The sequence below is a fragment of the Pongo abelii genome, chromosome 16 (genome assembly GCF_028885655.2).
Source record: "Pongo abelii isolate AG06213 chromosome 16, NHGRI_mPonAbe1-v2.0_pri, whole genome shotgun sequence".
Lineage (NCBI taxonomy): Eukaryota > Metazoa > Chordata > Mammalia > Primates > Hominidae > Pongo > Pongo abelii.
The window spans coordinates 101,439,815-101,463,085 of record NC_072001.2 but is presented as its reverse complement, the minus strand read 5'-3'; the positions used below and the strand labels follow the sequence as shown (position 1 = coordinate 101,463,085).

Below are 23,271 nucleotides of genomic sequence, written 5' to 3'. Positions count from 1 at the left end.
TGACAGGTTTCATGAGGGTGTGTCTCATTGAAAGGTAGCATTGGAACAAGGCTGTGGCAGGAGCGTGCCTCCTGTGAGAAAAGCAAGGAGGCCAGAGCAGCCAAGTGCAACAAGGGAGCAGTGTTGCGGTTCGAGATCCCAGAGCCCCACTCACCCAGGGCTGGGTGCCGTTATGCCACTCATTGCCCCCTCTCTCCAAGTCTCTAATTCCTCAAGTGTAAATGCGGTGGATTACATTTCCCCTGCTTCACAAGTGTTGGAGGATCCACTGTGAAAACTTTGAAGATTGATTTTTATTTTTACGTGTGGGGCTGCGCTAGGAAAAACAGTCTCAGTCACATTCTTATTCCTCCTAGACAGGATGGGCACCATGAAGCCTCCCCCAGCCGCTCCGTCTGCAGGGATGTCCCACTGTCTGCTTCTGCGGCACCCAGGTGCATCAGTTTCCCCTGCAGGGATGGCTGCCAGGAGGCCACTTCCCCAGCCCCTGCTGGCTTCACAGGCATTTGACCTCTGCAGTCACACAGGGACTCATGCTCAGAAGAGCCCCGTGCATGGTTGAATCCTCTGCCATTGCCATCTTTAAATACTCCATGATTTTATCTTTACACTTGTGATGAAGTCCAATGGGACAATACAGCGTGCACCTGAGCAGAGGAGATACGCGTGGTGTGCGTGTTTGCTGCCATTCCTTGCCTCATGAGCACAGAACTCTGGTGCTCCCGTGATGGTGGGAGTTCAGAAAGACTCGAAGTGAGAATAAGATTACTCAAAGTGAGAACAAGTGTTACATCTTTGATTTAGTGTGGGCCTGATGGGCCATGCTTTCCATTCAAACTAGAATTTGACCCAAAATGGAAAGAAGGAAATGATGTTCTAAGAGACATCATCAGCCAATGAAGCCTAGTATATTCTTTCTCATTCCTGTTGTTTCTCTGTGTTAGTCAACCACTTATGCCAGTAGTTATGACATAGGAGGAAAGGGAAGTAGCCTTTCTTTTCGTTCTTTTCTTTTTTTTCTTTTTGAGATAGGGTCTTGGTCTGTCACCAAGGCTGGCGTGCAGTGGCACGATCTCAGCTCACTGCAACCTCTGCTTCCTGGGCTCAAGCAATCCTGCCACCTCATTTTCCCAAGTAGCTGGGACTACAGGTGCATGCCAGCACACCGAGAAACTTTTTTTTTGTATTATTTGTAAAGATGGGATTTCACCATATTGCCCATGCTGGTCTCCAACTCCTGGGCTCAAGTGATCCATCTGCCTTGGCTTCCCAAAGTGCTAGGATTACAGGCGTGAGTCACTGCACCTGGCCTTCAGTCCTTTCTTAATCCTCAGTAAGTCAAAGGCAGAGGGTGCTGGTAGAATGTATGCATATCCAGAAATGAAATAAAAACAGCAAAGCTAGTTTGTGTGCAGCATTTCCAGTAAGGGATTGGTTGAAAGGTCAGGGTGATTGTGTCATTGTGTGCCTCTGAATGCAATCATCTGTACTGGTTAAACCCCACCGCCCCACAACCTATTTATGTGTAAGTTATGAAATACAAATTCTATAATTTCTGTGATTCTGCATGTGAACTACATGCTTTGAGCTAAATGCTTCCATTAGTGTTGTAAGATGGCATGGCACAGGAATGGTAAGATTCATGCTATCAATTTACGTTTAATTTTTCCAAACCTAGCAGGTATTAAATAGCAAATAATAACACTGCAAGTCAAAAGAGAGACAGCAGGAGAAAGGAAAAGTCCTTATACTTTAGTACCTTTCCTGGCACCTTCTTTCCTGCTTTTTGGAAAAGGGGCCCAGCATTTTCACTTTGCACTGGGCCCTGTGCATTCTGTAACCCGCTCTGGCCAGCTCAACTGGTGCTCAGCAAACACTATCTCCTGCTCACTCCACTCCAAGTCCCAACTAGGACCAACAGTGCCAAGAATGAGCTGTCACTGTGAACTCGGCCCTGGTCCCAAAGAGTTTCTGCTGTGATTCCCATCACTTTTATTTTCAAGGAATTAAGGTAAAAACTTCAGGCCCTGTTTGGGGTCAATGTTGTGCCCATTCTCCTTAAGAGGGAATAATAAGTTATTTAATTGTCTACAGGCCAGAGAGCATCATAAGGCACATACATTTTTAAAAATAAAATTTCACATAACCCCAATATATAACAAAAAGAGAAAAAAAAAACATAGATATTCTCTGAACTGGGTAAACCCTTTGGAAATTTCCATGACAGAAGGTTGAGAACATTCTCTAACAGCGATTTGAACACAACAAAAAGGTCACATCTGTATCTTATTACCTTACAGAGATTTCCCAGAGACTTTTCCCCGAAGGTGTGTTACAGCCCGTGCTTTCAATAGTAAGGATAGATAAAAGATGTTAACTTTGGATGCTATCCTTAAAACAAAAAAACAAAAAAACAAAAAAAACCTTGTCTTTTAACACTAGAGGTCACTCTGCAACCGCAAATGCGAAATAAGCACCCTGGGGCTCCAGGTCAGCACAGCTAATCTGTATAAATTGCTGAACCATGAGCCAAATTTGTACCTAATTACGGGTTGCTTTGATGCAGCCCCGCTCCTATTAAAAGTTTCTCTCTTTCCTGCAGAATTGTGGATGTTGTGACTTATATGTTTCTACTGAGCCCTAATATTTCTCAGCTAAGCAGGGGCATTGCAGGCCCTGTAACCAAGAACACACATCTCTCTACATTGCAGATTTTTGATGTTATTATCCAGATGGAAAAGAGCATCTGCCACTTGGGTATCAAATGGTGATAACTTGGTCTTTATTTCTTTATGAGACTAAGGTAGAGACAGATTTAACACAACCCTGCATGTGGGCGTGCAAAGACCACAGGCACAGCACGTTGTGCAGAAACAATTGACAAATATTTTCAGAGTTTCTCTGTCCTGTTTTTGGAGATACATAAAACTGACTCTGCATCCAGTATATGGAAATAGGGTTATTTGCATCTATTGGGGATTGGAACCCGCAAATGGCTTCTCAATCGAAAATTAAAATCCTTGTGCAGCCTCCCTAGAAGACTTCAATTTCCTTTGGCTAGTTACCCTTTCGGAGTAATTAATGTTATTTCTGATTTGGATTCCTGAGGGTTTGGATATCTGTCTATGCAGTAATTTCACATATATTTTCCTGCAAAAATGTGTGTTTTACTTCTTTACTGGCTCCTAATCTGTGGTATTTTTGTCTGTGATGGATGGGAGTTATGAGCGGTCTTCACGGTCTCTTCGTTTAGGGAGAGGGGAATTCCTGAGCTGGGCAGGCAGAAAAGACCTGAATATCAAACAATGAAAAATAACGGGAATAGTGGAAGCTTGTCACTCTCTGCAATATCTTCCTGAGGCATGGATGGGAATTTTGCAGCAGAGGCAGGTGATACACAGGAAATGCAAAGCTCTCTTCTTTGGAGGGCGGGCTGGGCTCACATGCTAAAAGTGCCTTGACACTGGCAGCCTCAGCTAGGGGGGGAGGGCAGTCTCCCTGCCGTTCTGCTTAGCCCCCAGCACTTGCAGCAGATGGAGAGCTGGTGTGGATAAAGTGGAGCTGCTGTGCTGCTCCTGGGTCCAATTCCTCATATGCGAAGGTGGTCACATTTAGGAAGATTTTAGCCCTAGACCAGCCAGACCCTTTCCTCTCTGGATTATAGCACAATCGCACAATCACCCTGACCTCCTCTGTGTTGAATTTTCTGTTGTATTTTGCTTAGATTTAGAGCACTCAAGGTGGTTGAGATCATTACTCTCTGTAAGGAGATAACAAAAATACGCTATGGTCACTTATCTCGGCACCTAGCCCGTCCAGCCATCGATTTCCCATCTCGGTTCACAAGGTGCTGAATGGAGCCGATCAATTTAACAGCACCGATGGGACTTAAATATTCTCATAATCTATATTATCAGTGGGCTTCCTTCCTGATGCCCTCATCTGACCTGGTCACCGTGGCTTCTTGATCGGAGAAATTAAAGCAGGGATTGGGAGGTCTTTATAATGGGAGAATGTCAGCTTTAGCGTGGCCACTCTGGGGGACTGAGGATTCACCATGCCCACACCCCTGCTGCTAATGCTTTTAGTAATGTGCACGCTCGGATTTAAATTAGGAGCCCCAATTAGTCTCTTGTTTTCTAGCAGCCTGCAAAAACACCATTTAGGGAGGAACTGTTTAGAAAGCAGGTTTTTACTTAATAAACAGTGATCAATCGAATTGATTAACCATGAACACATTCCCACTGAGTCTGTGGGTGGCGCTTGTTGTTGATAATTGCGGTTCATGAGTACAAGACTATTAAGTGGCTGCTCATAGACGATTTCCCAGCTCTTTCACCTAAGAGAACTGGGGGCGCGCTCTGGGGGTGCCAGCAACTGTTGACAGCATTTTTTTGGGCTGGGGCTGTGCCTGAGCTAGCCTCTGCCCCCAGCAGGCCTTTGGAGCATCTCTATCAATTGTGGCCATTTACTAGACACTGGCAGTCATTTTTGTAAACCTCGCATCTGTTTTTTCACTAATTCACGCGGTAATTAGGTGTTCTCACGCTGGCTTTGTGGCTTTACATAAACGGTAAGTGGAACCGCCTGTGCATTAGAATTAGTGCTGTGTTCTGTGCGAGGCTTTTTACCACCGAGGCTCTCTCTCTGCTCGCTAGAACGGCAGCTAGAAAACTGGGAGGAGAGCTTCCTGGCCGCATGAGCAAACTAGCAGCCCCTGAAGGGCGATGAGAAAGATGTAACTGAAGGCGGGTTCGACGGGAGAGCCCCCGGTTGCCCCGCGCGGTTGCGGCGCGCGCCTGGAGTCGCGCTTGATGAACGCAGCCCGGGGGCGTAGCGAGCACGGCCGGGCCGGCTGCCCGGGGCTCCGGGCCCAGCTCCCAGCCCAGGGGACGGACTGTTCTTTGTGGGACAGAGTGGAGAAGACGCCTGCCATTTGGAACCCCTGCTGATGCTCCAGCTCATTTTGGGCAGGTTTCTGAGCCTCTCTTGGCGTTGTTTACCTAATTACCAAAAGTACAGAAGAGCAACGCAGTGTGTTCTATTATGTAGGTTAGAACGCCCTTTATGCCCTCGGTGCTGGCCCTGGGTAAACGGGAAGCCGCCAGAGGGCTGGGTGACTTTACGGGTGCCTTGACCAAGGACTCCTCGGGGCCGAATGATCTCTTGCGCCCTCCAGCGGTGTGCGTACCAACTCTCCGTGGACACCTACCTAGTGGTCCTGGATCTTCACTCTGAGTCAATGGCCCTGCCCCAACCCTAGAGGTTTTCCTCGCGCTGAGGAAGGGACCCAGGCCTTGCTGTTTTTTGCAAGCGCCCCAGGAGATTCTAATGTGGGTCCAAGCTGGAGAACTTCTGCTAGAAACCAAGGCAAGACAGAGCCACACGTGATAGGTGGTAAACCATATGTGCTTCAAAATGTGTTTATTACTTATGTGTTTATTATTATTATTTTAAACATAACATTTACCCGTGGGTAGTTTTGTTTTTTGTTTTTTGTCTTAGATGGAGTCTCGCTCTGTTGCCTAGGCTGGAGTCCAGTGGCTCAATCTCAGCTCACTGCAACCTCTGCCTCCCGGGTTCAAGCAATTCTCCTGTCTCAGCTTCCCAAATAGCTGAGACTACAGGCTCATGCCACCAGGCCTGGCTAATTTTTGCATTTTTAGTAGAGACAGGGTTTCACGATATTGGTCAGGCTGGTCTCGAACTCCTGACCTCAGGTGATCCACCCACCTCAGCCTCCCAAAGTGCTGGGATTACAGGCGTCAGCCACCCGCCCAGCACTTACCTATGGGTAGTTCTAATTTGGAAATTTCCAGTCCTCTGGGAAGACTCTGCAGATTGCCTGGGCTAACAGCTATTCCAAGCCCTCCTCTCTCTTTCCACCTTCTGCTAGAGGCTGAAGAAACTAAATCAGTACATGATTTCTTAGTCTCTCTTAATGCAGGGGCGGCCATGTGACACAATGCTAGTCAATATGATATAAGTATAAGGAAAAGTCCACTCAGGGGTGTTTCTGGAAAAGCTTTTTTCATCTTTTTTTTTCTGTTAAAAATAGATATAGAAGATCACCACTCACTTTTCTCTTCCTCTTGCTTTAGATGTAGGTGTGATGCCTGGAACTCACGCAGCTATCTTGCAACGACGAGGATGAGGCTAAGAGAATAGGAGAGATCCTTGCTCAAACAGGGTAAGCCAACACTAGAAGCAACTTGCCTCCAGACTTTTTATTATGAGGAAAAATAAATCCCTAAATGTTTAAGCCATTGGTAGGTTATATGTTAGTTGCAGTCAAATAATTCATAACAAATATACTTTCAGATGAAACATGATGAAATGCTGCCTAGAAGAGAGATCAAAAGAAAAATAAAACTTTTTGAAGTGCGTGCAACGGGCCAGGCCCTGGGCTTTCACATGCATTATTTCATGCAGTACCGAAGACATTGGTGTCATTATTACTATTTCCATTTGTTGAGAAAACTGAGGTTGAATAATTTTCCTTGTATCAAACAACCTGTTTAGTATGAAGGACCAATTATGAAATGCAAGAGTCAAATTTTCAGAGAGTTTTATTTGTCTCCAGAGCCCATGCCTTTTCGTAGAATTTTTTCCCCCTTCTGCTTCTTGCTTGCTGAGTAGAGATGCTGCAGTCAGGCCTTCTGGGGAGGCTGGGGAGGGCAGCCAGGCTGCCTCAGCTGGAAGCAGGGACACAGGGGTGACTACAGTGCCGTCAAGCAGAATATGGCATGTCTAACTCTCAGAACCTTGAACTGCCTCCCCATCCCCACAGCACATAGAACAATGATGGTGGCCCTGGGAGGAACTAGCTGGCCAGGATCTGGAGCCAGCCTCTTACATCAGAGAGAGATGGACAGAGCGGTGCAGCACGGTGGAACCACATGCTGGAGTAGAGAACCTTGGAAGGGAAGGGAACAAAGCTCCTGGCAACTTCTTGAGGGAATGTTTACTTTATTTTGTTTTTTGAGATGGAGTTTCGCTCTTGCTACCAGGACTGGAGTGCAGCAGCACAATCTTGGCTCATTGCAACCTCCACCTCCTAGGTTCAAGAGATTCTCCTGCCTCAGCCTCCCAAGTAGCTGGGATTACAGGTGTCTGCCACCAAGCCTGGCTAATTTTTTTTGTATTTTTAGTAGAGACGGGGTTTTACTATGTTGGCCAGGCTAGTCTCGAACTCCTGACCTCAGGTGATCCACCTGCCTCGACTTCCCAAAGTGCTGGGATTACAGGCGTGAACCACAGCACCTGGCTGGGATTGTTGACTTTGGATGATATGAAGACTGAAAATCTGGCAATGTGGGCTCAAAATGAGAAGGGACGCCTCATCCAGGTCTGCAACAAAGGCAGAGAACTGTGTATTTAATGGAGGGGATGGAGACCTGATACCAGAAACCCACTGGAGATTGCACATTTGAATACCTGTATTGTGAAAATGCATGTGTTATAAAAGGGTCAGCCCTCTTCATAGTTTGTGGGGTCAACCATTCTCCATCAGTCTCTTATCTTCACACAGGATTGTGTTAAAGACCCTCCCCCTCCTCCAGCCACTGTTATGTATGGCCAGGTGGACATGGACCCTGGATGGCTCTAACATAGAAGATTGAGGTGCCCAGAGAGGGCCCACATTAGACCTCAGCCCCACAGTTAGCCATCCCTGCAACTGTGCCAACAGGTGTGGCAGCATCCCCTCTCTGAGGTAGAGCTGCTGGCTTCTCCTCTAAGCTCCCCATATCACTGATTTGCACCTTCCCCGACTGGATAGATCGTTAAGAGAATTGGTTTACAAGGCTCTTGCTGAGCTGCTGGCTGTGGGAGAGGAAGTAAACAGACGCAAGATAGAGCTGTAACATATGATGTTATATCCAGTGCTTAATGAGGCCCGTAAAAACAGGAATGCAGGAGCAGCCGCAGATAAATGAATGTGCTTCGTGCAGAATCGAGAGTTGACTGTATTTTATTTGATTTAGTTCTAGAAATAGCAGATGTTGTGTCAATTATGGCAAAGTAGTTCTAACTAATCTCTTCATTGAATTCATCTCATTGACCAAAATGGATTAAAAATTATTTTGTTTCCATGATTATAAGTCAATTTTCTATAGAAAATATACAGAAGAATAAACTGAAGAATTGAAATGACCCTAATCCCACCACTAATAATAACTCGTAACAATGGATTACATTTGCAAGTGCTAACTGGTTCCCAGCCACTATCTAGAACCACTCTTCTGTTAGCGCGCTAATTAAACCCTCTAGGAAGTAGGGAGAGCTAGCAGCTGCATGCTTAATAAGGGGAAACTGAGGCACTGGGAAGTGGGAAGTTAAATAACTTTTCCAGTGTCAACGCTTGGAGGTGGTGGAGTCAGGGTTCGACCTTGGCTGTTTAGTTCTAAAACCTGCATTTTTTTTTTTTTTTTTTTTTTTGAGATGGAGTCTTGTTCTGTTGCCCAGGCTGGAATGCAGTGGCATGATCTCGGCTCACTGCAAACTCCACCTCCTGGGCTCAAATGGTTCTCATGCTGCAGCCTCCCGAGTAGCTGGGACCACAGTTGCCTGCCACCACACCCGGCAAATTTTTGTATTTTTGTGGAGATGGGGTTTTACCATGTAGGCCAAGCTGGTCTCAAACTCCTGACCTCAGTTGGTCCTCCTGCCTTGGCCTCCCAAAGTGCTGGGATTACAGGTGTGAGCCACTGTCCTAGCCTAAAACCTGTATATTTATCGAGGAAACTCTATTGCCTTTGGGGGAAACCACTATTAATGTGTTTTCTTTCTCTGAAAATGCATGCAAATATCACATATTTTTATATGTATTTACACAAATTGGAGATCATATTCTATATGCTGATTTGCAATCTGCTTTGTCATGTAACTTTATATAATGTTATTACAAATAAGTGTTTGATGACTGCATAGTGTTCTTTCATACAGAGGTACACTGGGATATTTTTAAAATCAATCTCCTAACCTCAGGCATCTATGCTGTTTCCATGTGTTGCTGGTTCATTTTATAAATAATGCTGAGATGAAAGCCAGTTTTATGTACATACCTCTGAGTGAATCCCTGATTATTTTGTCTAAGTAAATTCCCATAAGTAACATTACTGGGCAAAAAATATGGTCAGTTTTAATGACCTCAATACTTATATAGATTCTTACACAGATTTAGTTTGGCAAGGAGCTTTGACTAAGATGAGGAAATGAATGGACTGGTTTCAAATTTGTAATTGTGATTACAGCTCTACCCTGAGCTGTATGACAGAGGTGCATTTACTGGGCTGGAAAACAAGTCACTTGGTGGCTCTAAGGAACTCTAAGGAACAAGCACCTGGGTGGCTTGTCCTCCTTCACTCCCTCATAGCGCCCTGTTAGACACCCTCACTTGTCTGTCTTCCCTGGTGGACTGCGAGCGGAAGGAGGATTGCGCATTGACCACATGTCCACCAAGTGTCTTCCCTGAGCCAGGTCCCAGGAGGGAGGGCCCCTGTGCTCACCTGCATCCCAGAACTAGTGTGGAACTGGCTGCTCTGGAAGCCTTGGCAGGGCTGCTGAAGCAAACCTCTCCCTCTGGTCTGCCTTCCTCATACTCAGCCTTTAAAATTTGCCCCAGCTACCTTCTCCAGGGATGGAAGTGGACATTATGCCAGGCAAGAGTGACAGTATATTCAATCCTTGGGAACATCTTAAAAGGTAGGTCCTGCATTATTACCCCATACTACAGATGAGGAAGCTGAGGCACCAACAAGTTAGTAACTTGTCCGGGACCACACTTCCAGTAAGTGGTTGGCTTAGAATTTGAACCTGCATCTGCTTCACTCCCAAGATCTTATTTTTCCCACTGAACCTTGAGGCTTTTAGGAGACAGGTTTAGCAGTTCAGGCTAGGGTTAGGTGTAGGCTTTGGTACTTGGGTCCTGATTCCTAACGAGTCTGTGTGGCCCAACATTTAGACAGCAGGAACTGGAGCTTCCGCTTGTACCTCTGGATTCAGGTGATGGACTCAGAGGGCCCCCTGGAAAGGAGGAAACCCTCTGGTTGCAGCAACTTCCAGGTTGAGACAAGTGTTTAGAATTATTCCCACAGGGCAGCCCCTCACCCTGTTGCATCTGGTGGCAACAATCTCACTTTGCTTCTTTTAATTAAGGAAGAGACTTTTGTTGATATTGCTATTTTTAGCAAAATGGCTTCCACTGCATTGTCAATTATTTGAAATAAGAAATTCAAGGGCTCCCTTGTTTGATCATGTATTAGTCAGTTTTCATGCTGCTGATAAAGACCTACTGAAGACTGGATAATTTACAAAGAAAAAGAGGTTTAATGGACTCACAGTTCCATGTGGCTGGGGAGGCCTCAAAATCATGGTGGAAGGCAAAAGCACATCTTACATGGCAGCAGGCAAGAGAGAATGAGAGCCAAGCAAAAGGAGAAACCCCTTATAGAATCATCAGATCTTGTGAGACTTATTCACTACCATGAGACCAATATGGGAGAAACCACCCCCCATGATTCAGTGATCTCCCACCTGTTCCCTCCCACAATTTGTGGAACTTATGGGAGCTACAATTCAAGATGAGATTTGGGTGGGGACACAGCTAAACCATATCAGATCAGTTGTTCATTTGGCTGCTTTTGAGACCTTTCTACATATCAGGACTTGCCCTGTGCACTGAGAATCCAGAGGGAACTAGGAGAGCCTCAAAGCTCTCCCAGTTTAGTGGGGAGACAGACTGGCACATGACTTGCTGGTATAGGGGGCAGAACAGGCTGTGGCTCCAGGAGCGAAATGCTTTGGGCAGAACTCAGAGGGATAGTTGATATCTGCCAGATGCAGAGTGACTGAGAAAGCTCCTGGGAGAATCTTCTTTGAAAAACAAAAAGTAAGCTAGAAGTCATAAGCAGAAATGTATTACTATAGATCAAGCTAAAGGAATGACCAAATCAGGCAAAAAAATTTTTAAAAAGCAATGAATGGCAAGAAATTTACATCACAACTGAGCAACCTTAAAAAGTGGGCTCATTTTAGTTTCTTTTTGGCCACAAGTTAAAAACAGGGTGGGGAAAGAGGTAAACGGGAAGTAATAACAAAAAGAATTGAGTTTTCTTTCTCTCTGCCAGCAACATTTGCAAAGCTGGACATAATTTTACTGATATTTTCCTGTGAAGTACATCAGGATAACATTTCTTAAAATAATTGTGCTCTTAACAGTCTCACGCAGACTAGAAGCTGGGAGGCTGTACAGGCATCAGAGAATGAGATTCTGAGCCTCTGAATTCTGATGGCCCCAAAGGACCCATAGGTTCCCACCAGGTCCAGAGGAGCAGCGGCTTTGGCAGAGGCTGGGGGCAGAGGAGAAGAGGTGAGAGGCTGCCGACACGTGGCTCTGTGAGCTTAACAGTGTTCTTGGAGGCTATGTTTGGTGGGGGGAGGAGTAGAGAGCCCCTGGCCACCACCAGCCTGGATGTCCCTGGACCTGCCACCACTTACGTTTGATATCAGGAGCTCCACAGTCCCAGGACATAGTCGCAGTGTCTTGGTCTTGCACAGAAAAGCAGGAGAAGTTAAATGTTGCAGATGTTTCAGATGTTTTGTTCTCCTTCTGTCTTCTTCTTCTTTTTTTTTTTTGGAGATAGAGTCTCGCTCTTTCGCCCAGCCTGGACTGCAGTGGCACAATCTTCATTCACTGCAAGCTCCACCTCCCGGGTTCACGCCATTCTCCTGCCTCAGCCTCCTGAGTAGCTGGGACTACAGGCACCCGCCATCACGCCCGGCTAACTTTTTTGTATTTTTTTAGTAGAGACGGGGTTTCACCGTGTTAGCCAGGATGGTCTCGATTTCCTGACCTCGTGATCCGCCTGCCTTGGCCTCCCAAAATGCTGGGATTACAGGTGTGAGACACCGCCCCCAGCCTCTTCTGCTTTCTATATTGCGGAGTGCTTTTTTGGCCATTAGACTGTGTTGTGAAAGAGGATGCTACCCTGCAGTTATTAAGTGACAGTTGTTCTGAGTGCAATGGCTACTGTTCGCATGGAGCCACACTATTTCATAAGAAAAACACATAAGTTTGCTCTCAGCTTAGAGATGTTAAGGGAGGCCTTTTCCCTGTTGGGATCCTGGACCGAGGAGAGCTGATATGTGGGACTGTCTCCTTTGGAGGGTCCTGCAGCCGTGTACCTACACAATGGACTGTCTGTGAGAGCTGCTTGGCTCTAGGGTCATTCATTTTCAAATTAAGCTTTTACACCATAAGTTGTAATTGTATTTGTTTCAAAAGGAGATGGTGGAGTCTTTCAGATCAAAAAAGACTTTTTAAAGAGCCAGCCATTTCATACTACCTGCTCCATGGGATTGGACGCAATAACTCAAGCTTTAAAAATTCCATGTCTACGTTGTATGCTTGAATATTACAGATCTCTGTCTGAAATCACCTCCCTCCTGTGACAACCTTCTCCGTCAGTGAGAAACCCTGATTATTAAATCAAGATCAAACTGGGCATGGTGGCACCCCTACTTTAAGGAAAGTTTATGAGACTTTTTGATTATAAGAAATAATGCTCCTTGTAGACATTTTTAATAATAAAGGTATAGTACATTTGTTCTATAGCTCAAAAGCAGCCCAACCATTAATTCCACTTCTTTAAAACAAAACTGGCTGGGCGGGGTGGCTCATGCCTGTAATCCCAGCACTTGGGAGGCCATGGTGGGCAGATCACAAGGTCAGGAGATCGAGACCATCCTGGCTAACCTGGTGAAACCCCGTCTCTACTAAAAATACAAAAAATTAGCCAGGTGTGGTGGCGGGCACCTGTAGTCCCAGCTACTCGGGAGGCTGAGGCAAGAGAATGGCGTGAACCCGGGAGGCGGAGCTTGCAGTGAGCCAAGATCACGCCACTACACTCCAGCCTGGGCAACAGAGCAAGACTCCGTCTCAAACAAACAAACAAACCAAAAAAAAAAAAAAAAAAACCACAGAACAACAAAACAAAACAAAACAGCATTGCTATGACTAATGATGTTCTTTACAGTAAATGAACTAGGACAGGTCAATGTTCATGGACTCCAGTGTTTTTTAAGTTATTTTTTCTAGGACATTTGACATCTTGGTGCCACTAACATGTTGCAGGGTGGGGACGAGAGCAATGAAGACTTTTATTGCTAGGCAGGGCCTTCCTGGCTGTGTCTCAGATGACATTACTCGCTGTGAGTAGGGGGATCTTCTGTCATTAGCAAAATGCACCCATCTCTAGGGGTGCACATCTCTGCCACTGTCCTGACTTACAGCAGGGAGAAGTCAGGTGTGGTCCTATGGAAGTGACTGTCTCTGACTATCTAAAGTCTGCCTAACCCTTCTCTACTGGTCTTCATATCACTTCCCTCTTCTTGAAATTTTCTATCCATTGGGTATTGTCTGTGGCCTCCACTAGAGAATACACTCTATGTGGGCAGGTATTTACTCACTGTTGTGTCCCCCAGCGCCTAGCACAGAGGCCTGGTACTTAGTAGATGCTCAGCTAAAAGTTGTTGACCAAATGGTCATGTGCTGGGAATGTTGATTGCTATAAGATGCAGTGATCTGGTCTTCAACGTGAAAGAATCAGGCTGCCATTGACAGCTGTGGTTAAGAATGCATCCTCTCTTGTCCTGATGGGAATGGACTCTGTCACGTGGGGCTTCAGCACCATTCAGAACAGGTCCTGCAGGAAAAGCAAGCAACTGTCCTTACTAGGTGACATTCCGGTTATAGAACCCTAGGCCACTGGTTCTCTACTGGGCGCAATTTTGTCTCCAAGGGCAATTGACAATGTCTGGTGATATTTTTGGGATTGTCATCACTGGGGAGGGGGGTGCTGGTGACTTCTTGTGCATAGAGGCCAGGGATGCTGCTAAACATCCTACAATCTGCAGAACAGCCCCCCCACAACAAGGAATGATCAGGCTCAAAATGTCAACAGTGCTGGGGCTGGAAAACCCTGCTTTCGGCATTCTCTCTTTTCAGGAAGAAAAACAAGGACAACATAGGAAGGGAAGCAAAGAGAACTGACTTTTACTGATCACCCAGGCTTCTGACTCTGTGTTAGATACTTCGTAGATTAGAGCGTGTAGTTTCAGTCTTCACAATGAAACTTTGATGTGGGTATTATCATCCCCATTGTACAGATGACAAACTGAGGCTCAGAGAGGTTAAATGACTTGCCCGAAGTCATCTGGGTAGGACCTTTAAACACAAATCTGCCTTGTTTCAAATCCTACACTCTTTTTACTAGACTTCTTGAATCCTGCAAGTAATGAGATGTTGATAACTTCCTCAGGAAGTATATTGGATGAGAAAGAATGTCTTCAGGAAGGATGTAATGGATTTTTGCATTTTGACACTTTCTTAATTTGGAATCTGAAAATTCCACCAGGCTGAGGTTGAAGTGTCCCTTTGTATCACCTACAAAGAAAAGATCTGCACTATGTAAATGAAACCATAGGTCGGGCACAGAGAACTCTTTAAGAGGAGTGAGCTTTCTAAGGCAATGATTGTTAGTTTAAACATTGCAGGATTCCAGACGGTAACCACATTCCCAAGTCACCGTTCCTTATTAATGAGATGTGGAAAATAATAATGTCCCTAGCACTCTGCATTCAGGAAGAGATAACTTCCTAGTCCTTGTCATCCATTAACACCTTCCACAAACGTTTACAGAGAACTTGCACTGTGGCTGCTGCTGTCTCAGGGGACACCAGATAAGACACACTGGCCTGACAAAAGGTTTATCGTCTATTTAAGGATAGACCTAAAAGGAAAAGTTTCCATACCCTGTTTGAAGGGCTACAAGTCAGATGTAGATAAAGGGATAGGAGATTGTAGAGGGGACAGTAAGATTCCTGCTTGAACGGAGTGTCCCTGGAGAGTAAAGCTTGATCTGGGTTTTGAAGGATGAATAGAAGTCTCTTGAGTGGGCAAGGGAAATAACAGCAGGCCAGACAGAGAAAGCCACAGGAGTGCAGACCTTGTGGCTAGAGAGCACGTAATTTTCAGAGGACAGTGGTAGATAAACATGTGAGCCCCTACTGTGTGCTAAGCATTGGAAACAGTGAGGAATAACAGAGACAAATAACTAAGATAATATTAGAGCAAAACGAGTGCCATACAGAACAGGACAGGGTCATGTGACAGGAGGTGACATTTGAATGAAGACCTAAGTGGCTAGGATAAGCCAGTTCTGTGACCTGAGCATTCCAGGCCTGGATGATTCTCCTCTCCCACCCTAGACTGCAGTCCCAGCATTGCAGGCAGTGAAGCCCACCTTCATGGCTGAGGCACCCGGGCCAAGGTACCCAGGGCACAGGGAAGGTCACAGAGAAGGGCTATGCCTCCTGCTTCTTCATATTCTGTGCTGGTCATCTGGGGGAATGGGGGGATCTCCCCTGGCATTGAGCAACCCCTTGACGACTCCTTGCAGTGCCTCCCTGAAGGTGGGACCTGCTGAGCACTCCCAGACTCAGGCTGCCTCTCTCACTAAGCCAACTGTATGAGTCCATTTTTTTGCTGCTGATAAAGACATACCCAAGACTGAGAAAAAGAGGTTTAGTGGACTCACAGTTTCATGTGGCTGGGGAGGGCTCACAATCATGGTGGAAGGCGAAAGCCACGTCTTATGTGGCGGCAGACAAGAGAGAGAGCTTGTGCAGGGGAACTGCCCTTTATAAACCCATCATATCTTATGAGACTTACTCACTATCCCAAGAGCAGCATGGGAAAGACTTGCCCCCGTGATTCAATTACCTCCCGCTGGGTCCTTCCCACAAAACGTGGGAATTGTGGGAGCTACAGTTCAAGATGAGATTTGGGTGGAGACACAGACAAACCATACTAGCAACACTCAGAAGGTTCCACTAGTGGGGAATGTGATGCATCTCCAGGGTCACAGAAATTGCATCATCATTGAGAAAGCACAGACCCTCTCTGCACTGAACCTCTGCTTCCTGGGTTCTAGTGACTCTCCTGCCTCAGCCTCCCAAGTAGCTGGGATTACCAGGCACGTGACACCACACTTGGATAATTTTTTTGTATTTTTAGTAGAGAGGGTGTTTCACCATATTGGTCAGGCTGGTCTCGAACTCCTGACTCAACAGTTGAATTCTAATGGAGCTCTCCTGTCCTCTGCCCAGTGGCATGGGGAGAGTGGGAACTGGCTAGCCACATCCCTGGCTCCCATGCTTGTGTCTGGGATAGAAGGGACACATACTTACTGCCAGCCAGCATGGGGTTAAAGGCCACTTCCCTGTGTGCATGTTCTTAGTTATTTGGCCCCCAAAAGGTCCTTAGAAAGATACTAGTCAAATAAGAGAGTTAAGGTGGTGGGAAGGAAGTGTGGGCTGATTTGCATTAGACAGGATGTGATAGATCTGAAGACTGAAGGGCCAAGGAGAAAAGGGGAAGTTGATTTTCTCGGTCCTTACACCTTCATTGATAGACCAAAGCTGATGTTGGTGGTTGGAAAGTGCTTTTTAAAGTCCAACTTGCCTTCTGTGTGTTTCTAAATTCTGAGAGTTTCAGGTAAGGACTCTGGATTCCCAGGGGAGCAAAGGAATAAACACCACACAATTGCAGCTTTCCAGAGAAGCCTTAAGACAACAAAGCACTCATTAATGAAAAAATATTCAGTGGCAGACACCTTTATTTTTGTTTAGTCTTTTGACAGGGTTGGAATGAAAAGAGTTACGTGATAGAGAGAGAAAGCCCTACCTTCATTCAACTTGCTGTAGTCTATGGGTATAATTACCTATAAGTGTAATTACAGAGAAGACAAATGGCATTTTTAGCTGTGGTCTTAAAGAGGCGAGTTAATTTCCGACTTTGACCAGAACTATGTTAATTAGCCGTGGTGCAGTCTCTCTCTGTCTCTCTCTCTCTCTCTCTCTGAATGGAGTTCCTCACCCAGGACTGAATGTGGCCTGCTTCGTCTGTACCTTTGAGTAATGAAAGGACACTGCATGCCAACCAAATCAGGGCTGCTGTATTAATAAGGCTACTTTCCTGTCCATTTATCATCAATTAAAGGTGCGCTAGTTTGTAAGGTAACCCCACCTTCGGCCCGGCCGCCCAGAACGGCTCCTCATTTATTTTCTGCGTGGTTTCGGTTGGAGTTAGACCCACCTTGCAGCTCAGAGGTGACAGGCGGCATGAAAAAGTACACTAATTGAGACATCTCGAGGGAGAAATATAAGAAAACTGAAACGGTAATTAGAATGAGACGATTTCAAGCTGGGTAAGGAAAATCGAATGGAGGTGCATATTAGGGGCTGTTACAAATGGGGAGGAAAGTACTTGGTGGGGGGAGAGAGAAATGGATCTTAGAGCAGAGTGTACCCTTTTAACACTTCAGGGAGAGAGGAGACAGCAAGAAAATATCCAGGGTCAGGTGTGTGGACTTTTAGGAAGGGTGGCCTCGCATGCAGGCTTTAAGGCAAAGTTAATAGGGAGTCTGGCCAGCAAATTGCCAGGCTTTCAATGCAGGCTGATGTTTGGGGTAGAGAAATAGCCTGGATTTCTGGTAGGGAACGCGATTCTAAAATTCAAATGTGATTTTTAGCACTCCCAACCTTTTACGCAAAAGTGGTGAGAGAAGCCGCAGAGAGATTTCAGGGGATTTGAAAACGGGAGTGTTCTTCGGCTTCTGCCTTCAGTCCTCTGACTTCTAAGCCCTGGAAGCTGTGCCTGAACAGGGTCCTGAGGATAATGCCATGAGTCCAAACCCTCATAGGTCGAAAGGTAACAGAGATAGAGCCATTTTCCTGCAACATCATGCCATGTTCATGGATGCATTTTTTCATTAGTAATTTGGATTTCAATCGTTCATTTTCTTTCGGAGATATCAATTCCCAGAAGCCGGATACAAATGGGCCATTTTAACAAATGTTCCTTTAAGTGTGAGAATGATTTTGAGTGGCCAGTTGCTATTTTAGCTTAGTAGATTATAAACCCCCACTCATTGCCTACCAGGTGCGTAAGCTCAGAGAACGTTGCAGAGAAACTAGGTCTCATATTCTCCTCCAGCCAAGGAGGCCGAGAGCAACAGCTTGGAGATGCATAGGCCCTCCTGGAGGGAAGAGAAAGAAAAGGGCTTACAGTCCAACCAGCGCTGGGACCCTTGTCAAATGGCTGGAAAAAGTCAGGTTGAACATTTTCAGTGACAAGGGACCTGAGCAGGTGTCATGCTACCACCTTCTCTCTGTAGATCGGACATCTCCCTTGTCACAGAAGAGCTCTGCAGATACTTTTGCATCCACAGTCATACTTTCCCTGTGTTGTTTCCAGCCTAAATGTGCTCAGTTCCTTTAACTGGGTTCCTGGGAAAGAGGGGCATGGTTTTCATTCTTTCCTACCTTAGCCATCATCTTGGTGTAGCACTCAACATGAGCCCTGCTGTGTGATCTGACTGGCACACAAAGGAAATATCTGTCACCTCTTTTATCATAGAATATATGCCTCTATTTTTTTTCTTCTTTTTTTTATTATACTTTAAGTTTTAGGGTACATGTGCACAATTTGCAGGTTAGTTACATATGTATACACGTGCCATGTTGGTGTGCTGCACCCATTAACTCATCATTTAACATTAGGTATATCTCCTAATGCTATCCCTCCCCCCTCCCCTCACCTCACAACAGGCCCTGGTGTGCGATGTTTCCCTCCCTGTGTCCAAGTGTTCTCATTGTTCAATTCCCACCTATGAATGAGAACATGCGGTGTTTGGTTTTTTGTCCTTGCAATAGTTTGCTGAGAATGATGGTTTCCAGCTTCATCCATGTCCCTACAAAGGACATGAACTCACCATTTTTTATGGCTGCATAGTATTCCATGGTGTATACGTGCCACATTTTCTTAATCCAGTCTATCATTGTTGGACATTTGGCTTGGTTCCAAGTCTTTGCTATTGTGAATAGTGCCACAATAAACATACGTGTGCATGTGTCTTTATAGCAGCATGATTTATAATCCTTTGGGTATATACCCAGTAATGGGATGGCTGGGTCAAATGGTATTTCTAGTTCTAGATCCCTGAAGAATCACCACACTGACTTCCACAAGGGTTGAACTAGTTTACAGTCCCACCAGCAGTGTAAAAGTGTTCCTATTTCTCCACATCCTCTCCAGCACCTGTTGTTTCCTGACTTTTTAATGATTGCCATTCTAACTGGTGTGAGATGGTATCTCATTGTGGTTTTGATTCGTATTTCTCTGATGGCCAGTGATGATGAGCGTTTTTTCATGTGTCTTTTGGCTGCATAGATGTCTTCTTTTGAGAAGTGTCTGTTCATATCCTTTGCCCACTTTTTGATGGGGTTGTTTGTTTTTTTCTTGTAAATTTCTTTGAGTTCATTGTAGATTCTGGATATTAGCCCTTTGTCAGATGAGTAGATTGCAAAAATTTTCTCCCATTCTGTAGGTTGCCTGTTCACTCTGATGGTAGTTTCTTTTGCTGTGCAGGAGCTCTTTAGTTTAATTAGCTCTATTAATGCATCTCAAGACCATTTTGATTTCTTTGGCAGCTACATCACACTAACCATCAGTGTTGATTTCTATTCACTATTAATTGGGTCCTGTGATGTGCTTGGCGCTAGGGATAGCACGGTGGGCAAGACAGATGTGGCCCTTACCTGCACAGAGTTCACAGTGTGAAGAGGAAGATCCACTTGGATGGAGGAATCACTGTGTTAAGAAAGATGAGGCCAGGCAGTGATGGGATTATATTAATACATAGGCTATGGGCTCATATCTAGTTCTGTTGTGGGGAGAAGCCCCTGAGGAAGAAGCATTGAAGTCGAGCCCTACAGGCTGCACAGGTGCTCACCAGGTAGAGCAGGAGTGGGAAGGGGATGTGGCAAGTGCACCTACCGAGGGAACAGCACATCCAAAATCCGAAGGCGAGGAAGGGTGTGGTGTGCCAGTGAATGACTGAATGTCCTGGATAGGAGGGACTGGATGAGAGAGCAAGGCCAGAGGAGGTTAGGAGGAGGCCAGATGCTGGAGCCGGCCTGGTCTTGAGAGGGCCTGTGAATCGAGGCCAGGGTTCCGCCTTTCACTGCTGCCAAGCCCTTTTAAGTAGGAAATGGCATGATGCGGTTTTCAGTTCACTTCAGAACCTGAGTCTTTTTCATGCATCCTCTTTGTAAGAAATCACATTCCTCCTCCAATTCCCTTCCTAGGATTGAGCCCTGTCTTCTACATGCAAGTGAAGGGTTGTATGTTCATCCACATTTTAGACTTTGTTGTGTGCGATTATGACAATCTCTATGGACACTCACATTTGGATTCTGGTTCTATCCCCTGATATATTTATCTCTCTCCCAGCTCCACTCAGTTTTGCTAAGTCTCTTCAGGCTCATTCCAGGTTGATGGGGGTTTACAGCTGGATAGAACCCGATGGCGCTTCCCTACAAACTGTCCTCCTGGCTGCCGTAGAGCCATTCATGGGCTCACATGGTTCCTGTTTCAACCTCCCTTGCCTCCAGCTAATTGTAGCAACCTCAGCCTGCCTGTCTTCTTCTTGCCACCATCTGGGAGGCTGCAGAGGCAGCCATATCCATTGGCTGTGGGGCCATTCCAGAGCTTGGCTCGGCAGTGTGCTGTGCTGCTCCTGGAGGTGGTGCCTTGTCTCCACTCTAGAACTGCCTACATCTCATCTGAGTCAGGCTGACAAAAACAGAGTGCCATGGACTGGGTGGCTTACAAACAACGAGCATTTATTTCTCCCAATTCTGGAAGCTGGAAGTCTGAGATCGGGGTGCTGCTGGCATGGTCAGGTTCTGGGCAGGGCTCCCTGTCTTCCAGGATGCAGATTGCTGTCTTCTTCTTGTATCCTCACGTGATGGCAAAATGAGAGAGCTCTCTGGTGTCCCTTTTGTAAGGGCACTAAGCCATCATGATGGCTCTACTGTTGTGATCGAATCCCCACTCAATGGCCCCACCTTCTAGTACCATCACCTTGGGGGTTAGGATTTCAGCATATGAATTTGGGGGTGGGTGCAAACATTCAGCCCATTGCAGGTCCCCTGCACAGTCATTTTTTGAGGCACTTAAGAGAAAGATGATTTCCCATAATTTCCTATCTGACTCTTGGCTGAGGATGAAATAGGCCCAGATGATGCCATGGTTGCTACCGTTAGGAACGTGGAGGAAACTTTTAGTGTGAATGCTTGTGAAACTTATGAAACCTCCCAAGAGGACTAGGCCTGAGTTTGGAAACCCTTCTAAAGGGCGTTTTGCTTTGTAAAATGCTGACTCAGTTGACAGATGGCCCAAATGCTTATTTTGGTCAACACCTGAAAGCAATTTGGGGCTTTCTAATTATTACTCCAGAAAATAGACTAAATCCCACTCAACAAATGTGGAGCTGGCCAATATGGGGCCCCCACGTGCTAATGCACTGGAGGCTGGTTCTGTTACCAACTGTGAGTCCCTCTTGAGTTCCAGTCCCTGGTGGGGCTCCAGGTCTGTCCTGGTTCCATTCAGAACTCCAGCTTTCATCAGCCTATCTGATGTGTCCACTGAACCTCTTTCAGTCTCCTGTGTTGTCACCTCTAGTGCAAGTCTGGGCTTGCTTCTGGGGCTCTGCCATGGCAGTAGGAGGGCTTTTGGACAGATTGAACCTGGCTGCCTCCCATGCAGGACGCAGCTCCCTTGGCAAGTACAGCAGAAGTATCTGTTCCTATTAAGACATAAGCTCCACTCACCTTCCTTTACTGCCTCATCACACTTTGTCCTGGTTGCATCAGGACTGTGGCTCTTCCATCCTTTCGTGCTTGGTTTAAGCCAGCTACAAATTTCTGGATTGCAACCACCAATTAGTATGCTTTATTGTTAACAACGATAGTAATGGCACAACTAATTTTATGGATTACACAGAAGTAATTATCAAGGCAGCCTATTTTAGTGAAAATGGGTAATTGTATGATGCCATGAAGACATAGCCTTATGAAGGTTGAAAATTCAAAGCAAACACCACTTGGATGGTGCGGTGTTGAACCAGCTAATTATAGTGGTTTTATATCCGTGTTTGATCATTTAAAAAAAGTTTCTCTCCACACACACACACACACACACACATATGCACACGAGCGCACACAAAACCCTATCAAACAAGTTTCTCTTTGAATTTACAATTATTCTTGGGGGCAGGGAGGTTTCTGAATCACAAATGAAAATTTGAACATCAAAGAGATTTTCTCCCCTTCTTCTAACGGAAGAAGAGCTTTTTCTTTCCAACTATATAAGAAGGGAAAAAATACATAGATTTGAAATTAAAATTTCGCCAGGGCAGTGAGAGAGTAGAAAACACCAAATTCCTATGTGTGGGCAAGTTTGAATGTTGCTCTGATGAGATAAAATGCAACCTTAAGAAAGAGACATAAAGAGAGAGAGAGCACTCCTAGTTTTAAAGTCCAGGTCCAGGACTACAGCACCATTTCTTTCTGAGCAGACCACACTCAGAGGCTAATGTATCATCAACTGTCTGATAAAGAGAAAGGGTAATGGATATCCCAAAACCAATGAACTCTGAGCTTGCCTGAAAGTTTATCCTTTAGAGGAGGATTGATAAAAAGTGACTTTTAAGAATGACAACAGTCTTTGATAAACAAAAATATATTAAGTTAATGTAAAAGCATTTGGCTTTGAATGGATCATCAATTTTGAAAAGGATAGTATCATCACAAATGGAGGAAATATGTCCACTTTATTAATTAGTAAAAGCAATAACTGTTCTCAATGTGTATCCTTGAAATGTGTCATTTTGGCAATCCTTTTTCATAGACTGTGCTGTACTTTTCTTTTCTGTTTTGTTCCTTAGTTTTTTTGTGATTCAATGAATGCCAACAGCTGACATAGAATAATCTATAGCTTATAAAGTTCTCTCACATATTGTTTTGTTTGGATCTTACAATAATCTTATAAGATAGTGAGATGTTAGCTCCCACATTGTCAAAGAAGAATCTAGCTAACTAAGAAAAATCTGCAACTGACATCATGGTTAAGACTGGGACAAAGCAAGGTGTTTGTTCTCATCCCTCCTATTTAAGACAAGGAGGAGTCATTAATAACTATGTATGGAGTTTCTGCAGAATGCCAGGAACTGTGCTGTGTGCTTTTTATTATGGTGCTTTGTTTAATCCTCCCTATAATGCCTCGTGTAGAGACTCTTTCCCCTGTTTCATAGATGAGGAAACAACAGCTCAGAGATGTTGTGACTTTGTCCAGAGTTGCGCTGT

General features: G+C 45.3%; 1 long non-coding RNA gene across 2 annotated transcripts in view; it reads left to right on the top strand.

Moving 5' to 3' along the window:
• Positions 1 to 4,349: 4,349 nt before the first annotated feature.
• The window catches only part of LOC129050220 (uncharacterized), a 246,195-nt gene continuing 227,273 nt past the window's right edge, over positions 4,350 to 23,271 (top strand). For both annotated transcript variants that reach the window (XR_008513818.1, XR_008513819.1), the window contains exons 1-2: positions 4,350 to 4,573; positions 6,102 to 6,190. This is a non-coding gene — a long non-coding RNA (uncharacterized LOC129050220). The remainder of the gene's footprint in view (positions 4,574 to 6,101; positions 6,191 to 23,271) is intronic.